An 18150-nucleotide genomic window follows, 5' to 3' on the forward strand; every position below is an offset into this window, starting at 1 on the left:
ATGTAGATCATATAATTTACTAATGATGGGAGAGAAGTGGGTAAGTATGAAAAAGTAGCATAAGCCTAATAATTGCCTTTGAAGCATTCCTGAGAGTAAAGAGATATTCCTTTGAATTAGATGCTAAGGGAGAGGAAGTTATTAACAAATTTTAGACTAGGAAACAAATAGAAACTTTGAGTGTTTGGTTCTTCTGGTTCTCAAGGCAATTAGAAATTCCCATGTCTCTTCCACCTCACCTCACTTTCCAGTATGTTTCATCCCACATCACTGTTGATAAAACTCGGGTTTTACTACTTCAGTGGTCCTTTCCCACCCATTCATATTTCTTGATGGTGGAAGATGCATTGTGGGGTTTGTTGTAGGTTTTGTCCATTCCGTTAGTTTTTGTTTCATTTATTCTATTGGATTTTTCTTTAGGGGTAATTCAGGAAAATCTAAAATCTGTTATGCAACCCCTATCTTCTTCCCAGAGTGCTCCTGAAAGCACATCGTCCTCTTTTATTGTTTCTTCTTTTTATTTTTATTTTTCTGTGTGTCATGTCCTCCAATAAATTGCCAAAAAGAACTTAGGAGAAGTTTGTTTCGGTTTTGTCCTTTAAAATTTGAATTCCTGAAATGTCTTTATCCTTGCGTTTAGATGACAGTTTGTCTAAGGAGAGAATTCTGGTGAAAAATCCATTTCCTCCAAGATGTTGGAAGCACGTCTTCATTTCGTTTTAGCTCCCAGCATTGTTGGTGGCTCAGTGGTAAAGGCTCCCCCTGCCAAGCAGGAGACGCAGCTCCATTCCTCTGTTGGGAAGCTCCCCTGGAGGAGAAAACTGCAACGCACTCCAGTATTCTTGCCTAGGAAATCCCGTGGACACAGAAGCCTGGCATACTGTAGTCCGTGGGGTTGCAAAAGAGCTGGACAGGATTTAGTGACTAAACAACAAGATTAAACTGTTGTTGAGAAGTCTGTTATGATCTTCCATCAACCTTGGTCATCTGTCATCACTGATGGTCTTGATGTTCACTAGGAGTGTCAAGGATTTCCCTTATCTATGGTGTTCTGAAATATTGTTGTGCTGTGTCTCAGCATAAGACTTTCTTCATTCATCTTGCAGGGATTTGATAGGTCTTCTACCTCATTCTGGGAAATTTCCAAGTATTATTTCCTTTGAATTTTCCTCCTTTCAATTATCTGTTTTTTCTCCTCAGACACCTAGTCAGATAATGAATCTTTCTAAATTCATCTTCTAATTCTGATTCTTCCCATAAATTTTTCATAATTATTTTGTGGTTTTTTTTGTCCTATAAAAGTTATCTTATTTTCCAATAACTTCTTTTGATTTTTAAATTTTTATTAAAGTATGGCTGGTATTCTTTTAATATTTAAATGTTTTTCCATCATATATTTAGTTTCTAGGAACTATTATTTTCATACCCATGTCTTTTTTTCTTAATAGCATTCTATTTTATCTTAATGGGTGTGCTAAAATTAAATATCAATACAAAATAGAGATGGGAATTGAGTATTCCCTGACCAGATGATACTATTTAAGTCATGTAAGCAAAACTAAATCTAGCTTGTTTCACCAACATAAGTGAAACTTAGGCTATTTCTTGTAAATGCCTTTGATAGTCATAAAAGAAACAAGTCACCTTCCTAAAGTTGGCATAGGATAATGACTTTTCACCAAATTCCCTGCTGTCTGGAGATACCCACTGTAATACCCAACATCCTCATTTTCACATTATAAGTAATTCTGTGGCATCATCCCCCCGAGCTTTATATCAGTTTTTAATTTGAAAGTTCTGAGTCCATGAGCTGTTCTTACATGCACAATGAACACTTTACATGCTATTCATTGTTTTGGAGGCTTGCCTTTTGCTAATTCTGGGTCTTTGATAGGTATATTTCTTTTCTTGCCAAGGATACTAATTAAGAGTAGTTTTGGAGTCTCCTCTGGTAGCTTTGGGTTTTTTGTTTCTTTGAAATGTTGTTTCTACCATGCTTTTTAACTTTTGTCTGTCTTGGTGTTGTTGGTGTGAGACATTTTATTTCACTGTCTCTGGGCCTTTGATGTTTGTTCTTATTTGAGCACAAGGTACTAGGAATCCCACTGGAGGTTTGGTTGGTTGCTCAGCCGCATAGCAGCATATCAATGTGCAATCATACCCCCTATGTTTCATGAGTCAGGACGTTTCTCTACAGAGTTCTTTGCTCTCCTCCCAGGGAACTAAGACTGCCGTCGACGTTTCTCAGAGCCAAGGAGGAAAGGAGGGTGAGACTCTTCCCAGGTACATGGACACTTGTACTTAATCCCCCTGTTTTCAGCATGACAGCCTCTCTTTGTGAACATCACTGCTGTTGCTGAGGTCAGAGTTCCTCTGGGTCAGTCGTTCCAGACTTCAGTCTTAGGACAGAACAGGAGAGGTGAAATAGTGCCCTAACTGCTTCTTGAACAAACACCATCTATCTTTGAGATCCTTTGTTCCTCCCTTTCCTCAGTCCTTTAGTGTTCTTGCAGTGTGTGGCTTGGCTTCTTTTTATCTTCCACCACTGTGAACATTTTTGGGGCTTCCCCGGTAGCTCAGTTGGTAAAGAATCTGCCTGCAATGTATGAGACCCCTGTTCGATTCCTGGGTCAGGAAGATCCCCTGGATAAGGGCGTGGCAACCCACTCCAGTATCTTTGCCTGGAGAATCCCATGGACAGAGGAGCCTGGGGACTACAGTCCATGGGGTGGTAAAAAGTGAGACAGGACTGAGTGATTTCACTTCTTCACACTGTCCACATTCAGCTTGCAGCTTTCTCTAACCAGTCCACTCTTAAGGTTCTGCTTTCTGGCTTGCTAATAGTTCTTGACACTTCTCACTTGCTTCATGTTTTCATGAACACTCTGACTTTGTAGAATCTGGGCTTTTTAATTTGCTGTCTTTTTAGTTGGACATTGGGAGATGTTGGAAAGGGATATTTGCCATGTGTACGATGACCCTCTGTGATAGATTTTATTATTTCTATGATATACATAGAATAAAAAAAGGTACAGTAACTTGCTTAATATAGTATAAATAGTAACCTGTGCTATATGGATTGAACCTCGACTTGAAAGCTCTTATTCTCTGCAGGAACTGATTCACAAAAACTAGTTCAAAGTGGTAACTTTAAATAAGACAGCAAATCCCAACAATACTAACAGTTACTAAATATTTCCATGCAGCACCTCATTTCCTCACACTCCTGTGAGTGAGGTCTATTTCTATCCCCAATTTACAGATGGGAAAACTGAGTTATCAAAAGGCCACCAGGAAAGTAAGAGAAAACCCTAAGTGGTGTCAGTACCCTCAATCAAGAGTCTACGAACATTTCTTATAAAGGCATAGTAAATATTTTAAATTTTGCTTACCGTATGGGCTCTATTGCAATTACTCAGCTCTGCTATTGTCACAAGAAAACAGCTCTAGGAAAATGTGTAAGGAATGAGCGTGGTTGTGTTCCAGTAAAGCTGTTTACATAAATAGGTGGTGGCCTGAATTTGGCCTGTGGGCAGGAGTTTGTTCATCCTTGCCTTATATCAGCCATCACCATCCTTTTTGGCAGTAGGTTTCCAGTTTCATGGAAGACAATTTTTCCATGGATCTGGTAGTGGGGGGTGGTTTCGGGATGATTCAAACACATTACATGTATTGTGCACTTTATTTCTACTACTATTACATCAGCTCCACTTCAGATTATCAGGCATTAGATCCTGGAAGTTGGGGATCCCTGACTTAGATAATTTTTAAAAAGTAGAAATAATGAACACATTGTAATGAAACTAAGTTCTGCTGCAGCCAGAGAGATTATTACACTCTTGCTATTAGGCAGAGAGTCAAAAAATGCATGGTCATTTCAAAGCCTCAATTGAGTTGGTCAAATACTAGACCTTGATTAGAAGGAAATAGAGGGTGACAGAAGTAAGGGCCAAGACTAGTAGCAAAGGTGCTTGAGGAAGAGATGAGGGATTCCCCACAGGTGGTGCAGTGGTAAAGAGTCCACCAGCAGTGCAGTAACTGTGGAGACACGAGTTCAATCCCTGAGTTGGGAAGGTGCCCTGGAGAAGGAAATGGCAACCCACTCCAGTATTCTTGCCTGGAGAATTCCATGGACAGAGGAGCCTGGTGGGCTACAGTCCTTGGTGTTGCAAAGAGTCGGACATGATTGAGTGACTAAGCGACAACAGCATCCACAACCTGGGCAGGGTCTTTCAGTGCTCGTTGCTCTGTTGCCTCAGATGCTTACTTTCAAGGATGAATCATAAAAATGGACTAATGGCACCAAAATTACCAGTTGTCATTTGCATGAGGTGAAGCTCCACCTGAGAGCTTTGCAATCCTCTGCTGCTGCTGCTACGTCGCCCCAGTAGTGTCCGACTCTGTGCGACCCCAGAGATGGCAGCCCACCAGGCTCCCCCGTCCCTGGGATTCTCCAGGCAAGAACACTGGAGTGGGTTGCCATTTCCTTCTCCAATGCATGAAAGTGAGAAGTGAAAGTGAAGTTGCTCAGTCGTGCCCGACTCTTAGCGACCCCATGGACTGCATCCTACCAGGCTCCTCCGTCCATGGGGTTTTCCAGGCAAGAGTACTGGAGTGGGGTTCCATCGCCTTCTCCTGCAGTCCTCTAACACCTCAAAAACAAACACAGAAACACACACACAAAGTTTATCTGGAAAAATTAAGAGCAACCTCAATGGTAATCAAAAGAAAATAGTAAAATCATCAGTGACTTTTAGGCTATAGCCTTGTTATTTTGGTAACAAGAAACAGGTGGCATCATCATTTCTGAACGACTGACATCAGACATCATGGCACCTCTTTTTCATTTGAAACCAAGATAAGAGGGAAGTCTTATTTATTGCGTCCATATAATCCAGAGCTTGAGGAGGAGGAGAAATGTCCTTGTTTGGTGACAGGACAGTTTTGCTTTGCCAAGAGTGTAACTTGGATAGAGTTAATGAAATATTTCAGTTTTTCTAAAGAACTAGGTTCACGGGTTGTGTTGTATAGGAAACCAGCAAGCCAACAATCATTTAAGAGTTTATTTCTCCTGGAATAGAGACTTGTCAGCTGTAACCAGGATCCCAGCCTCAGGATAGAAATTCGAATCACTTTTTATCTTCTCTGCCACAATGAATAAGAATAAAATAAAACACTGGTGAAAGAAATCAAAGAGGAGACTAATAGATGGAGAAATATACCATGTTCATGGATTGGAAGAATCAATATAGTGAAAATGAGTATACTACCCAAAGCAATTTATAGATTCAATGCAATTCCTATCAAGCTACCAACGGTATTCTTCACAGAGCTAGAACAAATAATTTCACAATTTGTATGGAAATACAAAAAACCTCGAATAGCCAAAGCTATCTTGAGAAAGAAGAATGGAACTGGAGGAATCAACCTACCTGACTTCAGGCTCTACTACAAAGCCACAGTTATCAAGACAGTATGGTACTGGCACAAAGACAGAAATATAGATCAATGGAACAAAATAGAAAGCCCAGAGATAAATCCATGCACGTATGGACACCTTATCTTTGACAAAGGAGGCAAGAATATACAATGGATTAAAGACAATCTCTTTACCAAGTGGTGCTGGGAAATCTGGTCAACCACTTGTAAAAGAATGAAACTAGAACACTTTCTAACACCATACACAAAAATAAACTCAAAATGGATTAAAGATCTAAACATAAGACCAGAAACTATAAAACTCCTAGAGGAGAACATAGGCAAAACACTCTCCGACATACATCACAGCAGGATCCTCTATGACCCACTTCCTAGAATATTGGAAATAAAAGCAAAAATAAACAAATGGGACATGATTAAACTTAAAAGCTTCTGCACAGCAAAGGAAACTATTAGCAAGGTGAAAAGGCAGCCTTCAGAATGGGAGAAAATAATAGCAAATGAAGCAACTGACAAACAACTAATCTCAAAAATATACAAGCAACTCCTGCAGCTCAACTCCAGAAAAATAAATGACCCAATCAAAAAATGGGCCAAAGAACTAAATAGACATTTCTCCAAAGAAGGCATACAGATGGCTAACAAACACATGAGAAGATGCTCAACATCACTCATTATCAGAGAAATGCAAATCAAAACCACTATGAGGTACCATTTCATGCCAGTCAGAATGGCTGCGATCTTAAATAGCCTGGAGACAAGGATTGAGAAGATGCAAGAAAGGTTTAACAAGGACCTAGAAGAAATAAAAAAGAGTCAATATATAATGAATAATGCAATAAGTGAAATTAAAAACACTCTGGAGGCAACAAATAGTAGAATAACAGAGGCAGAAGACAGGATTAGTGAATTAGAAGATAGAATGGTAGAAATAAATGAATCAGAGAGGATAAAAGAAAAACGAATTAAAAGAAATGAGGACAATCTCAGAGACCTCCAGGACAATATTAAACGCTACAACATTCGAATCATAGGGGTTCCAGAAGAAGAAGACAAAAAGAAAGACCATGAGAAAATACTTGAGGAGATAATAGTGGAAAACTTCCCTAAAATGGGGAAGGAAATAATCACCCAAGTCCAAGAAACCCAGAGAGTCCCAAACAGGATAAACCCAAGGAGAAACACCCCAAGACACATATTAATCAAATTAACAAAGATCAAACACAAAGAGCAAATATTAAAAGCAGCAAGGGAAAAACAACAAATAACACACAAGGGAATTCCCATAAGGATAACAGCTGATCTTTCAATAGAAACTCTTCAAGCCAGGAGGGAATGGCAAGACATACTTAAAATGATGAAAGAAAATAACCTACAGCCCAGATTATTGTACCCAGCAAGGATCTCATTCAAGTATGAAGGAGAAATCAAAAGCTTTTCAGACAAGCAAAAGCTGAGAGAATTCTGCACCACCAAACCAGCTCTCCAACAAATACTAAAGGATATTCTCTAGACAGGAAACACAAAAACGGTGTATAAACTCGAACCCAAAACAATAAAGTAAATGGCAACGGGAACATACTTATCAGTAATTACCTTAAATGTAAATGGGTTGAATGCCCCAACCAAAAGACAAAGACTGGCTGAATGGATACAAAAACAAGACCCCTACATATGTTGTCTACAAGAGACCCACCTCAAAACAGGGGACACATACAGACTGAAAGTGAAGGGCTGGAAAAAGATTTTCCATGCAAATAGGGACCAAAAGAAAGCAGGAGTAGCAATACTCATATCAGATAAAATAGACTTTAAAACAAAGGCGGTGAAAAGAGACAAAGAAGGTCACTACATAATGATCAAAGGATCAATCCAAGAAGAAGATATAACAATTATAAACATATATGCACCCAACACGGGAGCACCACAGTACGTAAGACAAATGCTAACAAGTATGAAAGGAGAAATTAACAATAACACAATAATAGTGGGAGACTTTAATACCCCACTTACACCTATGGATAGATCAACTAAACAGAAAATTAACAAGGAAACACAAACTTTAAACGATACAATAGACCAGTTAGACCTAATTGATATCTATAGGTCATTTCATCCCAAAACAATGAATTTCACCTTTTTCTCAAGCGCACATGGAACCTTCTCCAGGATAGATCACATCCTGGGCCATAAAGCTAGCCTTGGTAAATTCAAAAAAATAGAAATCATTCCAAGCATTTTTTCTGACCACAATGCAGTAAGATTAGATCTCAATTACAGGAGAAAAACTATTAAAAATTCCAACATATGGAGGCTGAACAACACGCTGCTGAATAACCAACAAATCACAAAAGAAATCAAAATTTGCATAGAAACGAATGAAAATGAAAACACAACAACCCAAAACCTGTGGGACACGGTAAAAGCAGTCCTAAGGGGAAAGTTCATAGCAATACAGGCACACCTCAAGAAACAAGAAAAAAGTCAAATAAATAACCTAACTCTACACCTAAAGCAACTAGAAAAGGAAGAAATGAAGAACCCCAGGGTTAGTAGAAGGAAAGAAATCTTAAAAATTAGAGCAGAAATAAATGCAAAAGAAACAAAAGAGACCATAGCAAAAATCAACAAAACCAAAAGCTGGTTCTTTGAAAGGATAAATAAAATTGACAAACCATTAGCCAGACTCATCAAGAAACAAAGGGAGAAAAATCAAATCAACAAAATTAGAAACGAAAATGGAGAGATCACAACAGACAACACAGAAATACAAAGGATCATAAGAGACTACTATCAACAATTATATGCCAATAAAATGGACAACGTGGAAGAAATGGACAAATTCTTAGAAAAGTACAACTTTCCAAAACTGGACCAGGAAGAAATAGAAAATCTTAACAGACCCATCACAAGCATGGAAATTGAAACTGTAATCAAAAATCTTCCAGCAAACAAAAGCCCCGGTCCAGACGGCTTCACAGCTGAATTCTACCAAAAATTTAGAGAAGAGCTAACACCTATCCTGCTCAAACTCTTCCAGAAAATTGCAGAGGAAGGTAAACTTCCAAACTCATTCTATGAGGCCACCATCACCCTAATACCAAAACCTGACAAAGATCCCACAAAAAAAGAAAACTACAGGCCAATATCACTGATGAACATAGATGCAAAAATCCTTAACAAAATTCTAGCAATCAGAATCCAACAACACATTAAAAAGATCATACACCATGATCAAGTGGGCTTTATCCCAGGGATGCAAGGATTCTTCAATATCCGCAAATCAATCAATGTAATACACCACATTAACAAATTGAAAAATAAAAACCATATGATTATCTCAATAGATGCAGAGAAAGCCTTTGACAAAATTCAACATCCATTTATGATAAAAACTCTCCAGAAAGCAGGAATAGAAGGAACATACCTCAACATAATAAAAGCTATATATGACAAACCCACTGCAAACATTATCCTCAATGGTGAAAAATTGAAAGCATTTCCTCTAAAGTCAGGAACAAGACAAGGGTGCCCACTTTCACCATTACTATTCAACATAGTTTTGGAAGTTTTGGCCACAGCAATCAGAGCAGAAAAAGAAATAAAAGGAATCCAAATTGGAAAAGAAGAAGTAAAACTCTCACTATTTGCAGATGACATGATCCTCTACATAGAAAACCCTAAAGAGTCCACCAGAAAATTACTAGAAATAATCAATGACTACAGTAAAGTTGCAGGATATAAAATCAACACACAGAAATCCCTTGCATTCCTATACACTAATAATGAGAAAACAGAAAGAGAAATTAAGGAAACAATTCCATTCACCATTGCAACGGAAAGAATAAAATACTTAGGAATATATCTACCTAAAGAAACTAAAGACCTATATATAGAAAACTATAAAACACTGGTGAAAGAAATCAAAGAGGACACTAATAGATGGAGAAATATACCATGTTCATGGATTGGAAGAATCAATATAGTGAAAATGAGTATACTACCCAAAGCAATTTATAGATTCCACGCAATCCCTATCAAGCTACCAACAGTATTCTTCACAGAGCTAGAACAAATAATTTCACAATTTGTATGGAAATACAAAAAACCTCGAATAGCCAAAGCGATCTTGAGAAAGAAGAATGGAACTGGAGGAATCAACCTACCTGACTTCAGGCTCTACTACAAAGCCACAGTTATCAAGACAGTATGGTACTGGCACAAAGACAGAAATATTGATCAATGGAATAAAATAGAAAGCCCAGAGATAAATCCACGCACATATGGACACCTTATCTTCGACAAAGGAGGCAAGAATATACAATGGATTAAAGACAATCTCTTTAACAAGTGGTGCTGGGAAATCTGGTCAACCACTTGTAAAAGAATGAAACTGGACCACTTTCTAACACCATACACAAAAATAAACTCAAAATGGATTAAAGATCTAAACGTAAGACCAGAAACTATAAAACTCCTAGAGGAGAACATAGGCAAAACACTCTCCGACATACATCACAGCAGGATCCTCTATGACCCACCTCCCAGAATATTGGAAATAAAAGCAAAAATAAACAAATGGGACCTAATTAACCTTAAAAGCTTCTGCACATCAAAGGAAACTATTAGCAAGGTGAAAAGACAGCCTTCAGAATGGGAGAAAATAATAGCAAATGAAGCAACCGACAAACAACTAATCTCAAAAATATACAAGCAACTCCTACAGCTCAACTCCAGAAAAATAAACGACCCAATCAAAAAATGGGCCAAAGAACTAAATAGACATTTCTCCAAAAAAGACATACAGATGGCTAACAAACACATGAAAAGATGCTCAACATCACTCATTATCAGAGAAATGCAAATCAAAACCACTATGAGGTACCATTTCACACCAGTCAGAATGGCTGCGATCCAAAAGTCTACAAATAATAAATGCTGGAGAGGGTGTGGAGAAAAGGGAACCCTCTTACACTGTTGGTGGGAATGCAAACTAGTACAGCCACTATGGAGAACAGTGTGGAGATTCCTTAAAAAACTGGAAATAGAACTGCCTTATGACCCAGCAATCCCACTGCTGGGCATACACACTGAGGAAACCAGAAGGGAAAGAGACACGTGTACTCCAATGTTCATCGCAGCACTGTTTATAATAGCCAAGACGTGGAAGCAACCTAGATGTCCATCAGCAGATGAATGGATAAGAAAGCAGTGGTACATATACACAATGGAGTATTACTCAGCCATTAAAAAGAATACATTTGAATCAGTTCTAATGAGGTGGATGAAACTGGAGCCTATTATACAGAGTGAAGTAAGCCAGAAGGAAAAACATAAATACAGTATACTAACGCATATATATGGAATTTAGAAAGATGGTAACAATAACCCGGTGTACGAGACAGCAAAAGAGACACTGATGTATAGAACAGTCTTATGGACTCTGTGGGAGAGGGAGAGGGTGGGAAGATGTGGGAGAATGGCAATGAAACATGTAAAATATCATGTAGGAAACGAGTTGCCAGTCCAGGTTCGATGCATGATGCTGGATGCTTGGGGCTGGTGCACTGGGACGGCCCAGAGGGATGGTATGGGGAGGGAGGAGGGAGGAGGGTTCGGGATGGGGAACACATGTATACCTGTGGCGGATTCATTTTGATATTTGGCAAAACTAATACAATTATGTAAAGTTTAAAAATAAAATAAAATTGGAAGAATAAAAAAAAAAAAAAAAAAAAAAGAATGGCTGCGATCCAAAAGTCTACAAGCAATAAATGCTGGAGAGGGTGTGGAGAAAAGGGAACCCTCTTACACTGTTGGTGGGAATGCAAACTAGTACAGCCACTATGGAGAACGGTGTGGAGATTCCTTAAAAAACTTGAAATAGCACTGCCTTATGATCCAACAATCCCACTGCTGGGCATACACACTGAGGAAACCAGAAGGGAAAGAGACACGTGTACCCCAATGTTCATCGCAGCACTGTTTATAATAGCCAGGACATGGAAGCAACCTAGATGCCCATCAGCAGATGAATGGATAAGAAAGCTGTGGTACATATACACAATGGAGCCATTAAAAAGAATACATTTGAATCGGTTGTAATGAGGTGGTTGAAACTGGAGCCTATTATACAGAGTGAAGTAAGCCAGAAAGAAAAACACCAATACAGTATACTAATGCATATATATGGAATTTAGAAAGATGGTAACAATAACCCTGTGTACGAGACAGCACAAGAGACACTGATGTATAGAACAGTCTATGGACTCTGTGGGAGAGGGAGAGGGTGGGGAGATTTGGGAGAACGGCATTGAAACATGTATAATATCATGTATGAAACGAGATGCCAGTCCAGGTTCAATGCACGATACTGGATGCTTGGGGCTAGTGCACTGGGACGGCCCAGAGGGATGGTATGGGGAGGGAGGAGGGAGGAGGGTTCAGGATGGGGAACACATGTATACCTGTGGCGGATTCATTTTGATATTTGGCAAAACTAATACAATTATGTAAAGTTTAAAAATAAAATAAAATTAAAAAAAATTTCTAATGTGTGATTTTTTAAGTGGAAAATACACTTTATATTCAGCTGTGAAAGAGAAATCTGTAGCTAGATAAAGAATAGCAAAGGAGAGTTACTTTAGTTTCTTCATTGTGAAACATATTCCTTACGTTCTGTAACACAAAACACTTTCAGCATGATTGTGGACTGAGACTAAGACGGGAAGGGATCATGCTGTCCCCAGACTTTGAAAAATAGTCAGGTGCTGTCATTACGTTCGTATCAACAAATCAGATTAGAACCCCAGACAGGAAACTGTTACGAGACCTCCTTTTACATTCCTTCCTTGAGCCATTCTCTCTGCCTATGAAAACGTCCACCTGTGTTTCTGCACAGTTAGTTCCTGGGGGTTGGGGGACACACACACCCCCTGCCCCCCACCCCCCAGCCCTACCCTGCCTTCAAGGAGAGAAAGGCGTTAAGGACGTTTTCTCATCACCAACTAAAAGTCACCCATGGCCTTCACATATTTGAAAACTAGCTCTGTAAGCAATTTTAGAAGCTTTCTTGCCCCTTTATGTTAGAAAAGGGATGCAAATTTGCCCTGAAATAATTTTGTTTGGGCTGAAAATTTTCAGGAGTTTTAAATGCCTAGAATTAGACTAAGAAATAAACAAGCTTCAGGGCTCCATCATGTAGAATTGGAAGCATGTTTATTAACTAGGCTGCTATGCAAACTATAATTCAGCAAATGTAGCTTTTGGTTCTTTTTAATTTTAATATAGAACTTAGTTATTTTATTGAAAGGAATGTTAAGTTAGGTCTAATGGATTCACTTCAACTGGGATTCTCTTCTCTGTCTGTGGTTTTCAAACATTCTTGATTTAGTGACTCGTTTGTTTCAGCCAGTAACTTCCCCTTTCTCTCTTCAGCCTACTATTGCTACACCAAGAAAAGAAAATAGTTTAAAATTTCAACAGTGTGAGAAAAAATGAAAAACAGTAACTTATTTCCTTAGTTTTGGTCAGAGAAAAGAGACTGCACCTATATATAGGGAATGCTTGACTATTAGCACATGACTCTATAATCCGTGACAGTTCTCAACTGATTAGACTCAGTTGTAATCATTTTGGGAAGATTTAATTTGGCAGATCTCAAAGTGTCCCTAAAGCCAGTATGATGTATTAACTTCTTGCTACTGCTGCTAAGTCACTTCAGTCGTGTCCGACTCTGTGCGACCCCATAGACGGCAGCCCACCAGACTCCTCCACCCATGGGATTTTCCAGACAAGAGTACTGGAGTAGGGTGCCATTGCCTTCTCCGATTAACTTCTTAGGACAGGGTATCTCAGAGGAATCAGAATGACTTGAGGTTCTAATGAAAAAGATAAATTCCTTAGCATCACTCCAGATTTTTTAATTAAAATCATTAAGATGTTATCAATAGATGCAGAATGAACTTAGATAATATCCAACATCAACTCATAGTAAATTTCTTATTAAACTCAGAAAAGAGGAAAACTGCCTCAATTTAATAAAGACTATCCAGAACCACTTACAACACCTAAATTAATGAGCAAGGTTGTAGAATACAAGGTTGATATACAAAAGTAAATTGCTTTTCTGTATACCTGCAGTGAACAAGTAGAATTTGAAATTAAAAACTAAATACCATATACCTTAGCTCCCCCCAATATTAAATACTTAGAAATAAGTATTTAGAAATTATTATATTTTATACTTTATTATATTATACTATAATACATTATATTATATGTATATAATTAGAAATAATACAATAAAACATGTGCAATATCTGTATGAGGAAAACTAAAAAACTCTGATGAAAGAAATCAAAGAATAAATTTAGAAAGAATCAATGCTTATTGATGGGAAAACTCAGTATTGTGAAGATGTTAGTTCTTCCTAACTTGATTTTTGGATTCAATGCAATTCTAATAAAAATCACAGCAAGTTATTTTGTGGATATTGACAAACTGACTCTAAAGCTTATACAGAAAGGCAAAAGACCCAGAATAGTCAACACAATATTGAAGGAAAAGATCAAAGTTGGAGGACTGACATTACCTGGCTTCAAGAATTTCCTATAAGCTACAGTGATTGAGAAAGTGTGATATTGGTGAAAGAATTGACAAATAGATCAACTGAACATAATAGACAGCCCAGAAATAGCCCCCACTGTAAATTCAGCCAACTGATCTTTTACAAAAGAGCAAAGGTAATATAACGGAGAAAAGACAGTCTTTCAACAAAAGGTCCTAGAACAACTGGACATCCACAGGCAAAAAATAAATCTAGACATGTCCTTACATCCCTCACAAAATTAATTCAAAATGGATCATAGACCTAAATGTAAAATGCAAAACTATAAATATCCTAGAGATAACATATGAAAATCTAGATGACCTTAAGTTTTAGATATAATATCAAAGGACAATTCATAAAGAATTAATAAGTTGGATGTCATTGAAATTAAATTTTTTTCCTGCTCTGTGAAAGACACTATGAAGAGAATGAAAAGATAAGCCACAAACAAGGAGAAAATATCTGAAAAAGACATGTCTGATAAGCAAATATTATCCAAAATATCTCAGCTCAGTCACTCAGTCATTTCTGATGCTCTGTGACCCCCTCGACTGTAGCTGCCAGGCTCCTCTGTCCATGGAATTTTCCTGGCAATAATACTGGAGTGGGCTTCTATTTCCTACTTCAAGGGGGTCTTCCCAACCCAGGTTTTCAAACACACATCTCTTGGATCTCCTTCATTGGCAGGTGGATTTTTTTTACCATTGTTCCACCTGGGAAGCCACCCGTAACATACAAAGTATATTAAAATTGAGCAATAAGATCCAACAATCTGATTTTTTAAAAGGCCAAAGACTTTAATAGATACCTTACCAAAGAAGGAACAGATGTCAACTAAGCATGTGAAAAAAATATTCAACATCATATGTCATCAGAGAAATGCATATTAAAACAATGAAATACATTTCACATCTGTTAAATGGTCAAAATCCAGAACCTAAAGCTGGACACCTAAATCTGAAGAGGACATAGAGCACACAGAATTCTCATGCACTGCTGGTGGGAATGCAAAACAGTGCAGCAACTTTGGAAGACAGTTTGTTGGTTTCTTACAGAAAACTAAATATACTCTTACCATGTGATTCAGCAATTACACTCCTTGGTATTTACCAAAGGAGTTGAAAACACATCCACACAAAATCCTGCACACAGGTGTTCAAAGCAGTTTTACAATTGCTGAAACTTTGAAGCAACCTAGAGGTCCTTCCAAAATGAATGGATAAATACATTGTGGTTCTTACAATAGAATATTATTCAGTGCTGCAAATAAATGAACTATCAAGCCATGAAAAGAAATGGAGGAACCCTAAAGGTATATTACTAAGTGAAATAAATAAGTCTGAAAAGGCTGCATAATGTAGGATTCCAGCTATATGACATTCTGGAAAAGGCAAAACTATGGAGACAGTAAAAAGATCAGTGATTTTTAGGGCAGTGAAACTACTCTGCATAATCCTGTGATGATGCATGTGTATCACTATACATTTGTCCACCACTCCAGTGAGTATATTGATATTGACAGAGACTATGCATGTGTTGCAGTGGGGAGTCTATGGAAAATATCTGTACCTTCCACTCAATTTTCCTGTGAACCTAAAATTCTAAATTGTGTCTTTTAAAAAAACAATCAGGGAACAAAATCATTGGGTTTGCATCAACTATAGACTGTTTCAGGGTCAGCAAACATTTTGTAAAGGGTAAAGTATGGTCTTTAGTGTACATACCTTTTTTTTTTTTTTTGACAATTCCTCAAAAATGTGAAAACAATTGCCAGCTGGTGATCCTTAAAAATGAAGTGGCAGTTTGGATTAGGCCACAGCTTGCCAATCTCTGAACTGTGTAATTAGAAACATTGGTCTTTCAGAAAAAGTTCCTAATGCTAACTTTGCAAATAGATAAAATATTTTTGAGTACCTCCTGGTCTAACAAATAATAGATTAGAAATCTGTATTCTGATTAAAATGGTGTTGTTGAGTGATGTATTATCCACCTTATTCAATCTAACAATATTGGACAAAATATTTTAAACATATACTTGAAGTATATGGAGCTTCCCTGGTGGCTCAGTTGGTAAAGATTCCACCTGCAATGCGGGAGACCTGGGTTCAACCCCTGGGATGGGAGGATCCCCTGGAGAAGGGAAAGGCTACCCGCTCTAGTATTCGGATGTAGTACTTAGATGCTCCATCACTATGACAATGAGCAAAAGGAGAGAGGAGTCTTACCCAAGAAGAGGAAAACAAAACTTCATGAAAGATGGCTGATAAACTCAGTCAGCAGGTAAACTGTCATTCAGTGAAATACATATATTAAGGCCATCTTCCAAAACAGACTTAAAAAAAACAAGTACCTTTGAAATCTTAAAAGGGATACAGGAATTCATATGTGCTTGCATGCTAAGTCTCTTCAGTCGTGCCTGACTCTGTGCAGTCCCTTTCCATGGGATTCTCCAGGCAAGGATACTGGAGTGGGTGGCCATGCCCTTCTCCAGGAGATCTTCCAGACTCGGAGATTGAACTTGTATCTCTTATATCTCATGTGTTGGCAGACAGGTTCTTTACCACTTGTGCCAACTGGGAGGCCTGATAGAGGAATAAGTTATATTATAAAATAAGAAAAGGTAATTATGAATTACAGACAGATGTGACCAAGAATAGGGAAAGCAAAACAGAACAAATGAGAGATTCTGGAATTGAAAATTACTGTCATGTTTTAATTAATAGATGAGCATAATCAAAGAGATAATTAGTCGAAGACCAGAGCAAAACTCTGAAAGTTTGAGAAAAAAATGAAAATGAAATTAAAGACCTAAATCATAAAATAGATTGAGAAATCTAGCATATACATAATATATGTTCCAAAAATAAGAAATGTGGCAATGAGAAAAAGGCTAGATTTTAAGAAATGAGACAGTGTCTTCTGAGTCAAAGAAAGACTTAGATCCTTAGATAGTGACCTAAGTGGTAAATATTAGAAATAAAAGTTCAGTCAGTCCTAAATACAGTATAGCAACACCGCCACCCTGTATGACACTTTTGGATGAAATAGAAAACAGTTCCTTCTGTCCATACTGTCCATTAATTTCATGATTGGATGAGGAGCCCATGGCCTAGGTTTTGCCTCTAGTTGCTCCCCTAGCCATATTCCTTTGAAAAGGGCAAGAACACCCTGTTCAAAGACCCTGTTCTCCAACACCACAGTTTAAAAGCATCAATTCTTCAGCACTCAGCTTTCTTTATAGTTCAACTCTCACATCCATATGTGACTCTTGGAAAAACCATAGCCTTGACTGTCAGATGGACCTTTGTTGGCAAAGTAATGTCTCTGCTTTTTAATATGCTGTCTAGATTGGTCATAGCTTTTCTTCCAAGGAGTAAGCGTCTTTTAACTTCATGGCTGCAGTCACCAACTGCAGTGATTCTGGAGCTCCCCAAAATAATTCTGTCACTGTTTCCATTGTTTCCCCATCTATTTGCCATGAAGTGATGGGACAGATGCCATGATCTTAGTTTTCTGAATGTTGAGCTTTAAGCCAACTTTTTCACTCTCCTCTTTGACTTTCATCAAGAGGCTCTTTAGTTCTTCTTCGCTTTCTACCATAAGCGTGGTGTCATCTGCATATCTGAGGTTATTGATATTTCTCTTGGCAGCCTTGATTCCAGCTTGTGCTTCATCCAGCCCTGCATTTTGTGTGATGTATTCTGCATATAAGTTAAATAAGCAGGGTGACAGTATGCAGCCTTGACGAACTGCTTTCCCGATTTAGAACCAGTCTGTTGTTCCATGTCCAAATCTAACTGTTGCTTCTTGACCTGCATACAGATTTCTCAGGAGCAGGTCAGGTGGTCTGGTATTCCCATCTCTTTCAGATTTTCCCACAGTTTGTTGTGATCCACACAGTCAAAGTCTTTGGTATAGTCAATAAAGCAGAAGTAGATGTTTTTCTGGAACTCTCTTGCTTTTTCTATGACCCAACAGATATTGCCAATTTGACCTCTTGTTCCTCTGCCTTTTCTAAACCCAGCTTGAACATCTGGAATTTTACAGTTCACTTACTGTTGAAGTCTGACTAGGAGGATTTTGAGCATTACTTTGCTGGC

At 38.1% G+C, this 18150-nt stretch overlaps 1 protein-coding gene across 3 annotated transcripts in view; it reads left to right on the forward strand.

Moving 5' to 3' along the window:
• Window positions 1-18150, forward strand: part of KCNN2 (potassium calcium-activated channel subfamily N member 2) — a 508283-nt gene that overhangs the window by 147132 nt on the left and 343001 nt on the right. The window lies entirely within an intron of this gene.

The sequence above is a fragment of the Bos javanicus genome, chromosome 10 (genome assembly GCF_032452875.1).
Source record: "Bos javanicus breed banteng chromosome 10, ARS-OSU_banteng_1.0, whole genome shotgun sequence".
Taxonomy (NCBI): Eukaryota; Metazoa; Chordata; class Mammalia; order Artiodactyla; family Bovidae; genus Bos; species Bos javanicus.